The sequence below is a fragment of the Corvus kubaryi genome, unplaced genomic scaffold (assembly GCF_017639235.1).
Source record: "Corvus kubaryi isolate FWS band 111438036 unplaced genomic scaffold, C.kubaryi_AGA036_p1.0 37270, whole genome shotgun sequence".
Classification (NCBI taxonomy): domain Eukaryota; kingdom Metazoa; phylum Chordata; class Aves; order Passeriformes; family Corvidae; genus Corvus; species Corvus kubaryi.
The window spans coordinates 30,451-48,881 of record NW_024581083.1 but is presented as its reverse complement, the minus strand read 5'-3'; positions in this window follow the sequence as shown (position 1 = coordinate 48,881).

The following is an 18,431-nucleotide window of genomic DNA, read 5'->3' as shown; positions in this document are numbered from 1 at the left end:
TGAAAATATTAAAAATGTTTGCCTTCCAGTGGTGCCCAGAGCTATGTCACTGTTGTCTGCAAAAAGTCAGCAAGTGGCTCATCCATGTTTAAGAACTGATGTCTGAAGCATATTACAAAACAGACATGCTAGGCTTGAAAGCTCAGTTTTAAAACCAGGGCCCTGACAGAGAGTCAGAGGTACTAACCCGGCCCTCATACCAAACAGAGCAGCCCTAGGTCTGTTGTCACTCCCACTCCTCAGCTCCCTCGTTCCTTCATTGTGGTGGAGGGACATGTGGGAAGCAGGACATGGCCTGAAGAGAGAACCCCATTTATGCTGCCAGGAGGGAAATGCTATCCTCCAGGCACACCATGGCAGTAGGTACATAAATGGGGAGCTGGGCACACCTATGGGCCACAGGGTTAGGTGAAGGGTGGCCATGTCACTGATGTGCCGTCCCAGCAGGAGCCGTACGTGAACCTCCTACCAAATGTGAGACCCTGAGGAGCTCCCTGGGAGCTCAGTAGTGGGTAGTGCATCAGTGCTGGGGCATCACCCGTGATTTCAGGCTTCAGGACTGAGATGGGATAACATTAGAGCAGGCCCTGGCAGCCCCATTCCAGCTCCTTTGGCAATATTTTATGGCCACTTCAAGTGTCTTGGCACCACTTGAGCTGCACTGAGGAGAATTAGGAAGTCCTTGCCCATTAATTACAGGAATGGTGCTGCACAACAAGCCTGACGTAGTAATTGTTAAAACACATCAATCACAGCCACCCTAGACTTTTAACCCTGCAATAGTTTTCTTGTTAGATAAATCCTTCAGCTTTTCTGGGGCTCAAATTCTACTCAGCACAGCTTCAGTGGGAACAATGTGCATGGTTCTGGGGGAAGCTAGACTGAAAATATCCTAACTAAGCCCCTAGTGTATCTTAGCCCCCCTCGAGGGAGGCATGAATCACTCCCTACCCTGAAGAACTTCCTTCTGTATGTGTTTAAAGAACCCCACCTGAAGTGTCTCAGGTGTGGAGTAGTATGCTAAGCAATTACAAATCAAATCAGCTCTGTGCACTAGGACTTAAGGCCTTCCATACATTCCCACTCCTACCCCCAAATTATCCACACTCTTAAAGCCTTTGCTGACTGATGTCCAACTTCCTCATCATCAGCTGTGGTGCAAACAGCCTTAGGCTCAATGAGGACCCAGGAGCTTGTTCTTGTGGGCTGACACAAGAGGCTCAGGACCTGCCTAGAGCAGCTTTTTCAACCTGGCTCTTCCCAGATGCTGTGAACCCCGACTGTAAGCAGTTTCATCCAGCACCAGGGCCACGTGGTGACAGGATAAGGAGCTTAACTCTGCTGAACTTGCTCTCATCTTTCACCTTCAGTGTGGAAGTGCCCTGAGGTGCCTGCTAGATAAGGGACAAGCCTAAAATAATGAAAAATCTAGCCTAGAATCTGCTTGTGCTCTTATATGCTTAAAAGGCGATTATGCAACTCTTAGGTACTGACATTTGAGAAAATGATCCACAAAGCTCCTGATGGGTGTTTACACAATAAAGAGGATCTGCCTAACCCCAAGGGTGTGTAAATTGAGTTAGTCCAGCTACTTGTAGACTCAGAAAGTTCTTTGTAGAAATATAAGCAGCCATCAAGCATCACAAAAGCTACCTTAATCTTTCCAAAGGCACGTGTAACAATCTCTTCGTGTAACTTCAATGCAGTCACAATGTAAATGTAATCCTGAAGATGAGCTGCATCTCACCCTAAAGGGTGACTGCACTGAAAACAGCAGGCACAAGTATCTCCTTCTGTTCTCAAGGAAAAAAAATGACACTAAAAGGTGAAACCAGATTTATTTTATGCTCAGGCTCCCTTCATACACACAAGGATATGTCTCCCTTACACTGAATCAGATTCTGACCAGCAGCACAAGCAAAGAAATGTTTATTAGCTAGAAAGGGCTAAGAGTGTTATGTGACTGAATTCTTTTACAACATTAGAAGGTACCAGAGATTCAAAGTGTGACAGGTCAGCCCAGGTCACTAAATGCACTTACTTTCAGTCATAGGGAGTGGCTAGTCAGCTTACAGAGCTTGCTAATGGCCCCCTGGGTCAAGCAGGCTTTCACAAATGCACAGCCCATATCATCTTTAAAGCTGTCAAATACGCTGTTGGGCTCATGGCAGGAACCGCTGACCTGTGAGTTTTATTGCTCCATTTTTTTAGCATCTAAGAAAAAATTAAAATTCCTGTGAAGCATCTTCGCTTCGGCCCTTATTGTGCCCTGCTGGGCACCCCCTCTGAACCTGTCAAGCCATGTAGGTTCATTCATTAATATGCACACAGGCTCCTGCAAGGCAGCCTGGAAGTAAGAGGATATTGCAGTGCTGTAATGCCAAAGCCTTCACAGCCTGATCAATACTGATGGTGCAGTTAGCTCTGCATTGATCAACTTCCAGAGCAGAACCCCTAGAGCAAGTGAGTTTTGTGGTGAAGCACTGCTGCTGCTGTGTCTGCCAGAACCGTGCAGCCCTGAGGGATAATAAATAGGTCACAGGCAAACTGCAGGTGTGTGTGCAGCCCAGATGTTACACTGTGCAGTGAGCACTTGCAGGAGGGATGCACGCCCCACAGGGTAATTTATGTTATTCAAAGTCTTGTCCTTCCCCTACACAGAGGTTTGTACTAAAACCTCTTTAACCCCAGGGGCTCTTGTCCATGCTCCCTGACCTCAGTGTGTGTGAGGACGTTTGTACACTCCACCATATGTGTCTATATTGTTGGCCGTAGGTGCCAGTGGGCTTTGGGCTGCTGGTACCTGCTCTATGTAAAGGCACAGGGCTGGCTTCAAAATCCATATATGCAGCTAAACAATGGTGGCATTACGGTGGCAAATGGGATAGATGACCTGATGCTCACCACAGGGCAAATAATGATTTGGCTCATCCCATCCTGAAAGATCCCAAGTTTCTTCATGCCTGTGCAGTTGAGTGAGGTCATTTCCTCTGCTCTGGTAAGTTAGCTCAACCACAAGTCCTGTGGCCTTTTTCAAATGCATGGAGGAAACTACATCTTCCTGTATTTTCTATGTACTTCCTTCTCCTCCCCTGCTCCAGCTCCCCTACAGGCCAGAACTCGGCATATTCAGCAAGACTGGATTTCTGCCCATGTCTACACACACACTTAAAATGACAAAACTGTCCAAACACTTCCTGTCTAAGCCCATCATGTCAGCTTCTCTTCTGTTCTCCTACCCACCCACCTACCCCAAGCTCTGTTCCAGAAAACTCATTTAAATGCTTTGAAATGCTATGTCCCTCCTTCCTGGCAACAGATGGCTCACGGTTTTTTAGCCATTTGTAAATTTGAGTGGCCAATGGCTGACACAAATCAACAAGTCAAACATCCCCAAACTCCACCAACCCAATCCTTCCCTAGCAACACTTACACATCCAGGACAATCCCAGCTGACATGCTCGGCATAAGCTCCCATGGACTCATTCACTGACTAGTCCAAAGCCCTTTTCAGTACATGGTTGTTATGGATGTGATTCCTCCAGTCAGACACATGACCTACATTCTTGATCATATAAGATAATGCCTTTGGATGTTGTAAAGTAGATGTGTCTCAGTTGCTCTCCACCTTCCAAACCAGTTGAGCTTAGTCTGTGTGATTGACCTAAGTGTCCCATTTCTGGTAGTATGTGCCATCTGCTTGTTTTCCCTTAAATAATTTTGTATCTTCTTATACATTATTCATTCAGCAGCATTTGGTGAAGAAGGAATCCCCTGGGGATGTACAGAAGATCCCAAAGATTCACACTGGTCACATTCTATCTGTTGTAAGATATTTTGTAGCCAGACTCTTTCAATGACCCTTGTGGGTGCCATCCAACTCAGGATATTCAATGATTCTTTGATTACAGCTTTATTATGTATCATCACTGTTGCAGAAAACTAAGGCACAGAAATTGATTGGGTTTTTTGTTAACACACTTTTCTATATAAATCAGGCCAATGAGTATTTAAAAATTGTATTGCACTTATTTGACAAGACCCATTTTTTGTAAAACCATGGTTTTGCTTTTTACTGTTTACTTACTATGCCAGTCTTTCCTTATTTTTTTTTTCCTGACAGAAATTTCAGGCCCTTTGCCCACTAATTTAGCAAAGTGGCTCAGCCTCTTTCACAGGTCTCTCTCCAGAGTTCCAAGAGGTGTTAAAAATACTCAGTCACTGAAGGGACCTGAGCCAATTCTTGTGTTGTTCTTGAATGAAGATAAAGAATCATAGAACAGAATCATGGAATGGTTTGGGTTAGAAGGGACATTAAAGACCATCCAGTTACAAACTCCTGCCATGGGCAGGGACACCTTCCACTAGCCCAGGTTGCCCCAAGGCCCATCGAGCCTGGCCTTCAACGCCTCCAGGGATGGGGCAGCCACAGCTTCTCTGGGGAGCTGTGCCAGGGCCTCCCCACCCTCACAGGGAGGAATTTCTTCCATATATGTAACCTAAATTTCCCCACTTTCAGTTTGAACCCACTATTTCTTGCCAGGTCCTGATGAAGAGTCCCTCTCTGGCTTCTTGGTAGGCCCCTTCTGATACTGGATGGCTGCTGTAAGATTTCCATACATCCTTCTCTCCTCCAGGCTGAACAGCCCCAACTTTTCTCACCTATCTCACGTATTTATCTCACCTGCCATCAGCTCCAGGGTCTCTTAGGCAAAAATATAAGTGCATGTAAAGAGATGATCACTTGTTGTATTTTGTAGTATTTTATCTGTTTTAATTGTCATCGCAGCAAAGGTCTACTTAATACTTAACAAAGAAGAACAACAATTTTAGGTGAAGCCTTTGGGCCAATACTTTGATAAAATAGCAATCACTGCTGAAAATCCATGCACAGCACATAAGAAACCTGTCTAGAAAAGTTCTCATTTCTTACAGTCTTTTTTGGCAGATACTTATCTAGCAATTTCTCATTCCCTTCAATGTTCTCACAGCTTCTCAGGGCCTGTTTCTTATCTCATAAGCAGTCACCCTTATATTAACAGTGGGGTGTACTGAAGCTTGGACTCTAATGAAATCTTTTACTCAGGCCACAGTGAAGTGTAATAATCAAAATAATGCCACTGCCAACTGCAGTTTAGTGTAGGATAGGGAAATGTCACAAATCTAATTGTCAAGGCCATGTACATGCTGCTGCGAACAGAGTCCTAAATCCTACTTTCAAGTATCTCATTCCACAGTTCCCTGGTGCAAAAGACTAGAAATTTTGCAGTGGTTTCATTTTCAATTGCTCACATAATCAGTACAGTTCTTCTGAACTGTTTCCTTTAATATGAAATTGCATATGTGACACACTTTCTCTTTTTTTCTCCAGAGCCCTGATGGTCCTATTCTCAGAAAACAGTCTCAGAGAAAGTGTCAAAAATTATTAAGAAAGAATTTGAGCTTTCGGCACATGAAAAAATGTGGGAGAGAGTTGTAGATAAGGGAGCTTTTCTGTGAAAATGAAAGAGTTAAAGGTATTGATTTTTGAACTATGAATGCTTCATTTCACAATTTTCAGCCCTTTGAGATGTGGCAGTTCACATTTCTCTGGCTGACTGGCAACTTAGGACAACCCCTTCAAAATGGAGACACGCTGTCAAGTTCGTCTTCTGTGTGACAAGGACAAGCACGAAATAACAGAAACAAAATAGGAATTTGGTCATGCAGTGGGAAAATGGCACAAGGTCTTTCATCAACCTCTAGGTTTTAACAGTAATGAAATGTAACATGCCACAATAAAAGCTGGGGGCAAGTTTGTCTTTGCTGGCATGTTTTGGAAAAAGTGCATTGTTACATACACTTCTTTTCTCTGTCAGTACAAGACATTTTCTGCTGCAGCCACATAGCTGGGCTTCTTTCTCAAATACATCCAGCAAGGTCACTGTGACCACTCTTTTCCCCTGCTAATATAAGATTATCGTGGCTTACTGTGAATATGGGTAAGAAAAGGCTCATGTAGACTCAAGGCATCAGCAGGCACTATTCCTTTTCCACCCGAGCAACATTAGTAACAAAGCGTCTGTTCTTCGTGTGTGCCTGCTGTGGGCAATGACCACACCAGATCCTGCAAGAAATGGTGTTACTGCTGTTAGAGAAATGGTCCAGAACTGTCAATTTTTGGTAGTTGTCTGCTTAAGAAGTCCAGAAGACTGAGTGGAGCCTGATGAAACCATACCCTTAACAGCTGGAAAAGTATTTAGACTTTCCTTGTTGCATTGGAGGAGGTGCTCTCTCACTTGTTAGGAGACCCAGACTTTTCTGCTCTTTTTGCCTTTTTATTCTAATTCACTTTTTCCCAATGATGACTCAGGGAATTGTTACCAATAAAGCACCAACTCTCCAATGCAGAAAAAATCAAGTAGTATCTGGTGTTAGTTATGGTCCTTACTTATTATGCAGAAGTTACTTCTTTCAAGAAATCAGTTGTTTTCTTTCGCTGTGAAAGTTTTTAGGAGGGCATTTCTAAGATGGGACCTCACATAGCTGGATGTTGGTCTAAATGCTGGCTTTTGAGCTCTTTTTTTTCTGAACAGTACCAGATAAGAAAATCTTGGTTGTTTTTGTATACTCAGTCTAAAAGAAAATCTCTTGTTTTCAAATATGTGAAATGTTATCCATGTTTTCTTAGTCCCCAGTGTTGTAAACTGTCATAAATAGTTTTACTCCAAATCATAAATATGAAATTATGCTGTTGAAGACTTAGCAGACTTTCCAGATGAGGCTCTTTATTCTTTTCTGTAACAGCCTTGTTTAACCACCCCTGAACATTTTATGCTCATTTTTAAAGCAAACATAGAAGTCTCACTGAAAAACAAGTGGAGTAAGCCACTGATTCAAACAGAGCAGCTTGAAGAATGATGTTCTTTAATTGTAAATAAGGCTACAGTTTCTTCATTAGTATAATGAGTACTTGTGGTTTTGGACAAGGCACTTGAGACTGATAGCTCTTTCTGGAGAAGATGAGGCTTTCAAAAAATTCTGTAGCCAAATTGGAAACCTGTTGCACCCCTGGAAGTAGGAACCCTGTAGGCAGGGTATAATTAATACCACTTTGTTTTGAATTCAAACATGAGGACATTCATATTGTACAGCTATCAAACAGTTTCTAAGCATTTCTGTACCTGGTGTCCCAGTCAAAGTAATAATGGTGTTGCTAGGAACAGGTCACAGGCTTTACATGAACTGTGCCAGACTCCAATCCCTGCCTGTTAGATGTGTCAGCAGGTTCCTACAAGAACCTTGTGTGAACTTGAACTGGGGTCTCCAGCTATAAACACAATTTAAACACAGGATAGCAGTGAAGGCCTTGAAAATATGGGCACAGGTTGGAGCAGAGCCCCCAGCAATAAACTGATCATCGCTGATCAGACACTGCTGATTAAACACACCCTGAAAAACTGGGAAAGGACTGCTTTTGCTGTGAGGTGGTGGGGGGGGCAGCAAGTGCAGCAGCTTATCAAGAGATTAAAAAGGAAAAAAACCCACATAAATGCTGACACCAACCAAGAAAGAAACAAGTCACAGGCCAAGACATATTTAGTAGCCTGGGGAAGTAACACCCCCAGCATGCTGCAGCAAACAAGTGGATGGCTTAGAACTGTCTAGAAAATGAAACACTTATAAAAGGAGAAAACATTGGATTTGCCAGTTGTGAAGAAAGGGGAAATTATTTCTCAAAACTGAACACCTTCACCTCATGGACCAGGATCATCAAGGACTGCAGCTCTTGGCCCTGCCTATTTGACACCCTTTCCATGGCATTGACCACTTACAGGTAAATTAGTTAAGTTTAACCTTGTTAAAATGACTTATGTGACTATGTGGTGATGGTAATTAATAGTAAGTATCAACAAACATTAATTGTGTCATATCTAACAAGTCAAGTGGGGTTGATTTTTGGAGTTTAAAGCTGCCTTTGTTTATCTGGCTTCTAAATGTTCCTATGACATCAGTGTCCTTTTCCCTAATTAGTACAGCTCGAGTCAGTTGCAGCATGGGAAGGGATCTACTAAGGAATTTTATTTCAGAAGTAGTTTTATTTCTTCAGAATGAAGAAATAAAATATCTAATATTTAAATATTTTATCTAGTGTTTATATATTTCATGTTACATGGGAAAAATGTGAAGTGGGTGGGCAAGGTTTACAAAGTCTAGTGAGACTCTTCTCACCTAATCTGAGAAGTCTGCATCACAGATAACTGCATCTGATCTAATCTTTACGTCTTCTTCCACATCCAGTGGAGGAAAATAAACTCTTTTGAAATTCTAGTCATTTGTCCTATCTGAGGGAGATGAGGTGACCCTTGAAAGGCCTATTTCTGTCTCTTTGTCAAGAGAGCCCAGACAATGAGCTCCAAGGTGACAGTCTGCACGATTAACATCTCCATTTTGACAGGGGAATCTCACCCTTTGGCTATTAGGGATGTCTGCTCCTGGAAGCTTGTCTAGCCAGAGGTTCCTCTTCTGTCTCTCCACAGGGGAAAGCTACTAAAATATTGATTTAGACAGAGCAAGAAAGCCCAGCAAAATTTTTGTTATTTCTAATCTTCTTCAAGCAGTTCAGTGTTTGGAGTCAAGTAGATATTGATTAGTCATTAATAAGTCTTGAGTGAATCAGTTAAATGAGTTACACTTTTTTTTCCCCCCTGGTTAAATTGTTCCCAGTCTCCCTTCTCCCTAAGCCTTGCCATGCCCTGCTCTGCTCCCCAGTTTGAATCCCATCAGAGTATTGTTTGAATGTGGGAGGAATGCAGGTTTCTAGGCTGATGAAAGGATTAATGGGTTATTGAAAATATCAGACAAATCAAGTGGGGTTGCTTCTTGGAGTTTAAAGCTTCCCTTGTTTCTTTGGCCTCCTAATTCTAAAACTAGATTTATTCTGGGGAGCACGGGATGATGACAACACACTTTATACTGGGTAAAGGGAGAGGATGACTAAAGGAGTGAAATCCAGGCTCTTCCAGAGGTCACTATCTCATAATACAGGACAAATAGGCACAGAAAGAGGCAGAGCTGGAGAGTTGGTTGAAGGGATTCAGGGAACAATGAAAAAGCCAGAAATGAGGCAGTGTGACTCCTGAATCCAAGATTTCCTTTTCTCATAATTGAAAAACAATTACTGACTGAACAGGCTGGACCTCAAGAGATGCAGACACAAAAAATTGCAGTGGAGAAAACCTGTAATAGGTCTGATCCCTAGAACAGGTCCTTGTGCCACTCCTTCCCCAGGATCTTTTGGCTGCTGTGAGCCCAATACCACCCTAAACTCTACAAAGCTGCTGTACCCAAGGCTTTATGCCATAGAAGATGGTTTGGGAAGCAGTGAGGAAAAGGACCACTACAACTGGCCAAAAAATACACAAAAGACAAAAAATACACTAAAAAGAAAAATATTTGCCATCAGGTTCAAGCCTGTTGAAAGAAGATAACACAGATATGTAGGAGTGTACCTGTCATGGTGGCTGCTCTTGGGAGCTTTGCTCAGAGCACGTGTGCTTGCATTTGCACTAAAATAGCTCCCAGACAGAGGAAGAAATAAATTTAAAGTGACAGCTGCTCAAATTCAAGGTCTAGGAAAGACTCTAGGGATGTATTCTTCTACAGACTGCAGACAGATTAAAGGCATGGAACAAACACGAGTGGTTTACACCAGCTGCATGTTGCTGACTCAATGGAAAAAAAAAAGTTATGTTCCTTTTGTGTGCATTCCAGCACCATCACCATCTCCCTAACCTGCTGGACAAATCTGGAACATGGTTCAAGGTGCCTCTGTTGGCTTTAAATCTAAATTATGGTAAGCATGACATGAAGGTACAGGTAGTGAAAGACAAAACATACTGCAGAACATTTTCTGTCCCCTTTTCTTTTCTCCTCTGTCACCAGGCTATTAGAGTGCCTTTGGATTCTCAGAGCAATTCCAGCTCCTGGAGCAGAGTGTCCCAGTCTGCCTTTCCCAGGACTCCTGAGGTCTGTGCAGATCTTGGTGTGTACTTCTGCTCTTATCATGGAAATACACTGGAACTTGGCTCTGTTATTGCGTGAGAGTAAAAAGAGCACATCTCAACCCGTCCCACTCTTACTCCTGAGACACTGCTGGTTTTATCTGAATTAATAGTTTCAAATACTAGGTGAAAGTGGAAAACTTTTGGATTGGAACAAAGTGATTGTTCCTTGATGTAGTAAAGAGACTGGCAGTTGAGTACCTGGCTAGTCCAGCATTTAAAAGGATCCTTTCCTACCTAGGCCCAGAGGAAAGTACAAAACTGTTTAAGGGAGTTTCTTGGTTTTTCTTGTTGTTATTTTTGTTATTGGGTTTGAGTTTGTTGGGGTTTTTTTGTTGTTGTTTGTTTGTTTGTGGGGTTTTCTGCTGTTGTTGTTTTATTTTAGTGTTTTTACAGTAGAAGGGGATAAGCATTTTTATTTACTTTGCTCCTACTGAGGTCTTTGAGAGCCCCTGAAGGGATAGACTTCTCACAATCTTAAAACAATGGAGATGGATAAAATTCTGAGCTCCTCAATCATTAACTGCTGCAGCAATTTAACTGGCTTCTGCTTGGGCCAGCCCCTTGTTCTAGAATGTTTTATGCACGTTTGGTTCAGACTGCTTCGCTTTGTAGTCCTTGGGATTTGGGATTTGTTGGGGTTTTGGTTTTTTTCCTGATAGATCTGTTTTATGGTAAGTAGCTGTCTTAAGTCTGCATTAACAATATTTTCTTGCATTTCTATCCTGGTGTAATAATAGTTGATGGGTGTTTTTTCTTGCCTATTATCTCCCAGCTTTTGTCTTTTGATTGCTGGATCATGCATTCATTGGAAGTACAGGTCTCTCACCTTGCAGTGTGCTTCACTGCTTGCCTGTTAAAATAATGCACAAAAGTGAGAACTGGGGTTTTGAAAGGAGTTGTTCAAGCAATTATTGATCCTTCAGAAAGAAAACATGTAATATATTTTGAAATTCTTACAACTCTAGTTCTTACTGGCATGAAACAATTCAAGTCCCAGAAATAGACAAGTGAAGGATTATGAAAATTTAAAAATGCAAAGTCATGATCACAGCTCAGTATAAGCAGATTATTTATCTGTTTATCTAAATTGAATTTACTCAAAGCACTTACCTTGGGCCACTAGACAGTTTTATAAGTTTGTTAAATGTAAAATTCCAGCAATCTTCTGTCCTTAAAAATACTTTATTCCTCTACAAATCTAAACCTGCTAGGCTCAGTGTAATAAAACCCACTAACCACATTATATGTTGAGAGAATAACATTGTGTCTTGTCATATCTAGGAAGGAGGTGAATTCAACATGCAGGTCACCAAAAGAAAATATCAGGCTAATGGGTTTCTGCCATTTGAAAAGGTTGTTGTGTGTCAAAACAGCTCAGGAACTAGGAACTCACTCAGTGTCACATGGGGAGAGAGAGGATTTCCAAGGAAAAGACACAAACAACTGAGCTTTATAGATAAAAAGCAGTATGTTGAAATTTTCAAATGTGAAAACATCTCACTTCAAAATATGGGTATGAAATGCTCTGTGGGTATTACTTAACAAAAGAATTTTGGAAATTAGTGATGTCCAGTGTCAAAAATCCTGTAGCAACCTGCTGACAGTCACAGGCTGCTCTAGCAGGATCTGTCCTGTAATAATTTACTCTCGACTTCTGTTCTCGTTCATAATGAAATGCTGTCATCAAATAGTGCTCCTAATGAACCTTGTCAGCATCCGTGTAAATAACAAATTACATTAAAGATGGTTGGAATACATCTTGGTATAATTTAGTGAACATTTCAGCAAGCCTCTCACAGGAATTCCTGCTTAGTCTGCAATGAAAATGCTGCTCAGTGTGAGGTCAGAGGCACAGCCTGGTCCAGTAGCATAACACACAGAGCGTGTGTAGATGCAGTGTAAAATGACAGTGAAGATGAGAGAGATGACCAAATGGTTTTCTACCTCACTCAAAACTTTAAATGAGTGCAGGTCCGACCCCTGACACACCAATCCAAATTGTTCTTAAGGGATGCTACTGACTCTCCAGTTAGCCTCTTCCAGAGCTTAACTATCCTTAGAGTGGCAAGTGTTTCTGGTGTGTAATGTAAATCCTCTTTGCTGCAAATTAAGCAGATTACTTCTTGCCCTCCATCAGAGGACACAGAGAACAATTGATCACTGTTTTTTTTGTAATAACCTTTGATAAACTGGAAGACTCTTCTCACCTTTCCCCAGCCTCCTTATTTATCACCTAAACAAATCTTCAGGACTGTGATTTTGGAAAAAACCTTATCTTTCTTGCTCTCTGTTGAATATTCTTTATGTTCTTGCTTCTTTAAATGTGGTACTCACAGCAGGAACCAAGCTCTCACTAGTAACAAGTAGAGCAGAATAATTACCTCCCTTGTCTTACACACAGCACTTCTGATAATATACTCCAGAATGAGATTTTCTGGTTTTTTGAAAGTGTCATCTTATGGCCTGTGAACCACTATAACCCCAGATATTTTCTGCAGTACTGCTCACTCATTTAATTCCTCATTTTGCTCTATTTGCTCTGCCCTCCCTGACTGTACCTTTTTGAATGTGTCATTGTGAAATTTTGTTGTATTTCAAACTCTCCCTCCCAAATTGACAAGGTTCTTTCTGAATTCTGGACAGCTTCCCTACTTTCATGTCCTAGTTTGGCATCAGCCAAGATTTTGTGTGCATGGCAGCAGCATATAAGGTGCTAGTAAAATAATTTTGTAGTGTTGCATGCATGACAGATCCTTATAGGAGTAGGCATGAAAAGTCATTCCAGATTGACAGAAAACATAGTTTAAACGTTGGGTTTGGTTTTTTGGGGTTTTCTTCAGAACCAATTGTTTATCAGCATTGTGGCAATTTAATCCACACCATTTCTAGGGTATAACCAGGTTGCTTCTTGAAATCTATCTGCAAATTCAAGTACATAAAAGTTACGTTTCAGTTTGAAGAGAGGACAAGGAAAAAAGTCAGATTTGGAGGAAAAGGTCATTAAAAGGACTGTTAACCTAAGTGGTCAACAAAAGAGAAGAAAAGAAAGTGTACTGGAGAAAAAGAAGATGAGGCCAGGGACAAGGATTCACAAAGGTTTTCTGGAAGAAGAGGAGCAGAGAAATATTAGCAGACAGTTACCAGACACTGCAGGCTGAGAAGTAAGTGTGAAAAGAAACACAGCTTTCTTTAGTAAGGAGTAGACCAGATTTGAAGAACAGCATTAATTTGGAAAGCAGACAGATCATGTTACCAAAAGACAAATTCTTGCAGAATTGCTAAACATCACGAGCTAAAGCAAAAGTGTGTTTGGGGTGTAGACCCCAACTCTTGCTTATGGAAAGAAATCCCTTTTGGATGGAAGAGGGACAGAGGAAACAGGGCAGTAACCTCAATAATATGGCAGGAGGGGGTTCTAAGAGGAGATGGAAAATGTGGATGAAAGAGCAGTAAGAGAGAATAGATACTTGTTTATCTTCTCCAAAAACAGTTGTTGCTCACTATAGCAAGCATGGGAATTGAGATGCATTATACACAGTGCAAGCTTAACTCACACAGGCTTTTTCAAAGCTGTCTTGCTAAACCCTAGAGATTTTAAGGAGTTTAACTCTTGAAGAAGCTGTATTTGATTTACCACTTTGTCAAGAGCCCAGTCAGCATCGTTGCCAGCAGAAGTATTTAAAGTTGTATGTCTGTGTAAAGAACCAAAAACTTACTGGGTAACCACTTCTCATGGTGCAAGCCCCTCCTTTGTGTGCCATCTTTCTGTGTCAGAGCAGTCTGGGATTTCCCTGTACACTTCCTGTCACGTAAATTCTGTGTAATCCAGGGTGACAGCACAGTGGGGTAAGCCAAGCCCACAGTGCCCATGTAATGGGATGCTCCTGTGCACAACAAGCACCTTTTGCTGTGCAGTTCCCAGTGTTTCTCATGTGTGAATCATTCTGTTCTGCTCATGCTTCCTTCACTCTGCATCGTTTTGTTGCTCAAGGGCATTTTGTTCTTACTTAAAGAAGTATACATCCTCCTTCTTTTTGATGCTTCACTCCAGTTATGTTTAAGAGCTGAAGGAGTTGAATCTTCATTTCCACTCACTGAAGCCTACCTTTAGGTTGTCCTTGTCTGTTTTCTGGGGCACCAGTCAGCACAAACTCAGTCTCTGTGCATAAGTAAGTAGCTGTTAGAAAGGTGCTCTTCAGACACATACACAAGGGCACACAAGGTTCTTTAAGTAGAGGGAAATAAGGGAGTGGTTATAGAAATGTTACAAGGGGCCAACTGAGACATCACGACATTTTGGACAACTGGAAATTTTCCCTGATATTATTCTGGGCGCTGGCTGTGGTAGAGACCACAATGGGAGGTATCAAGTAAATGAGATTTGAGGAAAAAGAGGGGCTAACCAAGGAGAGATGGTGTGGCCAGAGTCCAAAATGCAGTTTTTTGCAGCCTTTTGACTCCACGGTGTATGTCCCAATGCAGATGCCGTGAAGAACAGTAATGGGGAGGATGCAGAAATTGCAAGGTTTTAAGGAGTTGCTTACTACTGTGTAGAGAATGAGTGGTACAGCTTTGGCATAAGGCAGTTCTGACTCTTGGCATTCCTGACAACAAGCCTGAGGTAAGTCCCTAGGGGAGACTTGGCCTGGCTTGACAAAATTATTCCAGAGTCCATGCTCCAGGAAGTTATGAGAACAACAAATGCTACAGTGAGATACTGTGTGGAGCAGATTTCTATATTTTTCACAGTGCTCACAGATGCTGATGTACCAGCAGAACTGAGAGGTACTAAAATATCCACTTACAAGATGAAGTTTTGCTTAGGGATTAGGCCTGCAGAAAAATAAGAATGATAATTTTAAAATCTAGTTGCCTTATACTCACAGCCTATGCACAATGTATCCCCTTCCCAATTCCCAGGTCCTTTCAGAACTCAGGACTCATGTTTTGTGAGCCATTAGAACTGTGACTGACTGGTTTGCCCCAAGATGGCCTGGTTAATATGGTCTATGGTAACCACAGAGTAAAACATGTACAGTTTGGTATCTTCAGCACCAATCAGTTGTGGGATTTGCTCTTTGACCTTCATGCAGTACTTCAAAATCCCCTCTTCAGGCCTGTTGGGCAATAGCTGTACTGCCATATGCATAAATACTGAAGAGGTAATCACCAGCTGCAGGCATTCGTGGTATAGAAGTGCTCCACAACACGGTGGCATGGAAACATTCCTCTGCTGGCTTTCTCCCTCCGTTCACAAATTGCTCCAGAAAGAGAATTTATGCATGTCCTTCCCTGAGGAGGAATACTGACACAGGGCTGCAGGACTTGCACTTCTTGCAGGTTATACCTCGAGTCCTGGGGGCAGTTTTGGGTGCCACAGTAGAGGAGAGATCTAAAGTTATCAGAGACCTATAAAACTATTAGGTGGGGTACAAAGATGGTGAAGGGCCTAAAGGGGAAGCCATAGGAGCTGCAGCTCAGGGCACTTGGCTTCTTCAGCTGGAGAAGAGAAGACTGAGGTCAGACCTCACATGGGTCTGCAACTTTCTCATGAGAGGCAGCTTCAATCTCTGCTCTCTGTGACCTGGGACAGGACCCAAGGCAATGGCTGGAGCTGTGTCGGGGGGGTCTAGTTTGGATATCAGGAAAAGGTTTTTGCCCTACAGAGTGGTCAGGCACTGGCCAGGCTCTCCAGGGAATGGTCCCGGCCTCAAGGCTGCCAGAGCTCCAGGAGCATTTGAACAATGCTCTCAGGCACAGGGTGGGATTGTTGGGGTGTCACAAGGCCAGAAGTTGGACTGGATGATCCTTGTGGGTCCCTTCCAACTCAGGGTGCAGCTTTCACACATGTGCCCTGCAAAGGGTGTAACTATATGCCACATGAGAGTGTGGGTTATAAAATGTATTCCAATGTATATGAAGGATTCAGCTTTCCAGACATCACTTAACTTAGATATGCTATTACATTGTATTGGTAAGAAGCTTATTATCTTCTATTTTTTTGTCTATGAAATAACCACAATATCAGCCTGACAGTGATAAATGTGTTGCTTTCTTGCTGCCAAACTGAGAGTTCTGAGAGTCTGCAAACTGAACTCAGAATGTTATTACAGAGAATCAATATGTGTGGCCCCAGCTCTGATCTTCCAAACAGATAACTGTCAAAGCCTGCATTTAATTTCCTTCCAAATATTAGGCTATTTTAGAGTGATCTTTGTAACAGATTACATTGCTGTAAACATTACTGGGTAAAATAGATGAGTCATTCTTTAACTTTACCATTCTTTGTTATTTTTGTGATATTATCTTGAGTGACTGCCTTCAACCCTAAACTTTTATCCAGAAACATTGTGGACTTGCACAAATAACTTCAGCATTAGCTAAGTACAATTTCAGGGCCAAAACCACCAAACTTTTCATTCCTAGCCAAGTAGGGAGCTTAGAAGCATTCTCTAAATTTTTTCAACAAGCAATGACTTGGAGTTCCTCTAAAATTACTTCCTGGGTAGTACAGCAGCCTCAGCTAATATAATGCACCAGGAGATTGTATAAGAAAATTAGCAGCCTTGTAGGTTATAATTAGGACCCTGCATTCAGCTGAACATCGGGTGTGCTCCCACCTGTTAAGCCCTGACACAGTAACCATTTGAAAAAATAAAGGGCAGCTGCTGACTGATTTCCTCTCTGGGCCATACAGCAGCACTATGAGGGTAAAGAAAGACTTTTTGCTGACTGAAGGAGGGCTAGCTTTAGATCAGCTATTAGGAGGAAATGCTTTGCTATGAGGAGGGTGAGGTACTGCATAGGTTTCCCAGAGATGCTGTGGACTCCTCATCCCTGGAAGTGTTCAAGACCAGACTGAATGGGTCCCTGAGTAACCTGGTCTAGTGGAAGGTATCCCACAGTCCCTTCCAAACCAAACCATTCTGGGATATTTGCTGAAAGCAGCAGAGCAGGAAAGCAAGCCAGGAAGTTTCTGGAGTGCACTAATGGTAACTCCCTGGTACAGGTGATTGAGGAATCAAGGAGAGGAAGTTCTTTGCTGGACCTGATGCTTATAAACAAGAAGAACTGGTCTGGAGTGTGAAGGTTGGGTCAGCCTTGGATTTAGGGATCATGCAATGGAGGTAAGGATTCTGGGAGGAGGAAACTGGGCAGAAAGCAGCCTCTGAACCCCAGAGTAAGTTCCCTGGTTTTAGCAGAGTGGGCTTTGCCCCGTTCAGGACCTGCTGAAATAAGAGCCATGTAGAAGGTGGTTCTGGAGAGGAGTTCAGGAGACTTCAAAGTTTTACCTTCTCCAAGCTCCAGACTGTACAGAAAATCAGATGAGAGTGGCAAAAGCCTGCACAGATGATCAAGAAGCTGCTGGCTCAACTCTAATATAAAAAATAAGTATACAGAAGGTGAAAGAAGGAACAAGTGACCCCACAGGATTATAAAGAAGCTGTTCAACATGCAGGCAAGTATAGCATAAGAAAGCCAAAGCTCAGCTGGAGTTGAATGTAATGAAGGGTGGGAAAGGCAACATATGCTGACAGCAAGAGGAAGATAAGTAAACTGAGGGCCCACTGCTGAATGATGTGAGGGAGATGGTGACAAAGAGCAAGGTGGTAAGAAGGAGGATTTCGAGAACCAGAGCTCATTAGAGTCACCTCAGTCCCTGTGAGGATGAGGAGCAAATAACCCTGTAAACCATTTTGAACCATATGAAGAAAAAAAAAGTAATTGTGAGTAGTAAGCATGGTTTTGTGAAGGGGAAATCATGTTTAATCAACCTGATGTCTTTCTACAATTGCATGACTAGGTCACTGGATGAGGGAAGAATGGTGGATTTTGTTTACCCTGGCTTGAGTAAGACTTTCAGTGCTTAATCCTGTAATACTCCTACAGACAAATGGATAGATTATGGCCTAGATAAGTGGATACTGATGGGAACTGAGAACCAGGTAAACTGCCAGACTTAAAGGACTGTGACTAGAGGTAGGAAGTTCTACTGGAGACCAGTTAGCATTAAAAGGAGATGCTCAGAGTGCTGGTAGAGAAGAATCAGGGTGGAATTAAAAATCAATCAAATAGCTGGGAGGGTAGTCAAGAGGAAGAAAAGCAAACAGACAGACTGTCCAACAGGACAATAGACAGGAATGGAAATATAGTAAATTCAGGTCTAAACATAAGGAAAAATCTTTCATGGTCTAATGAAAGACCACTGGTCACCCAGTGACATTGCAGGGTCTCCATTCCTGGATGTGTTCAAAACTCAGTTGGCTGAGAACCTGAGCAATTTGCTCTAACTTACCCAGGATTTGGGGGGTGGAGGGAGTGGGTGTGATGTGGTGATGATCTCCAGAGGGTCCATTCTAACCTCAGTAATTCTTTGGCTCTGTG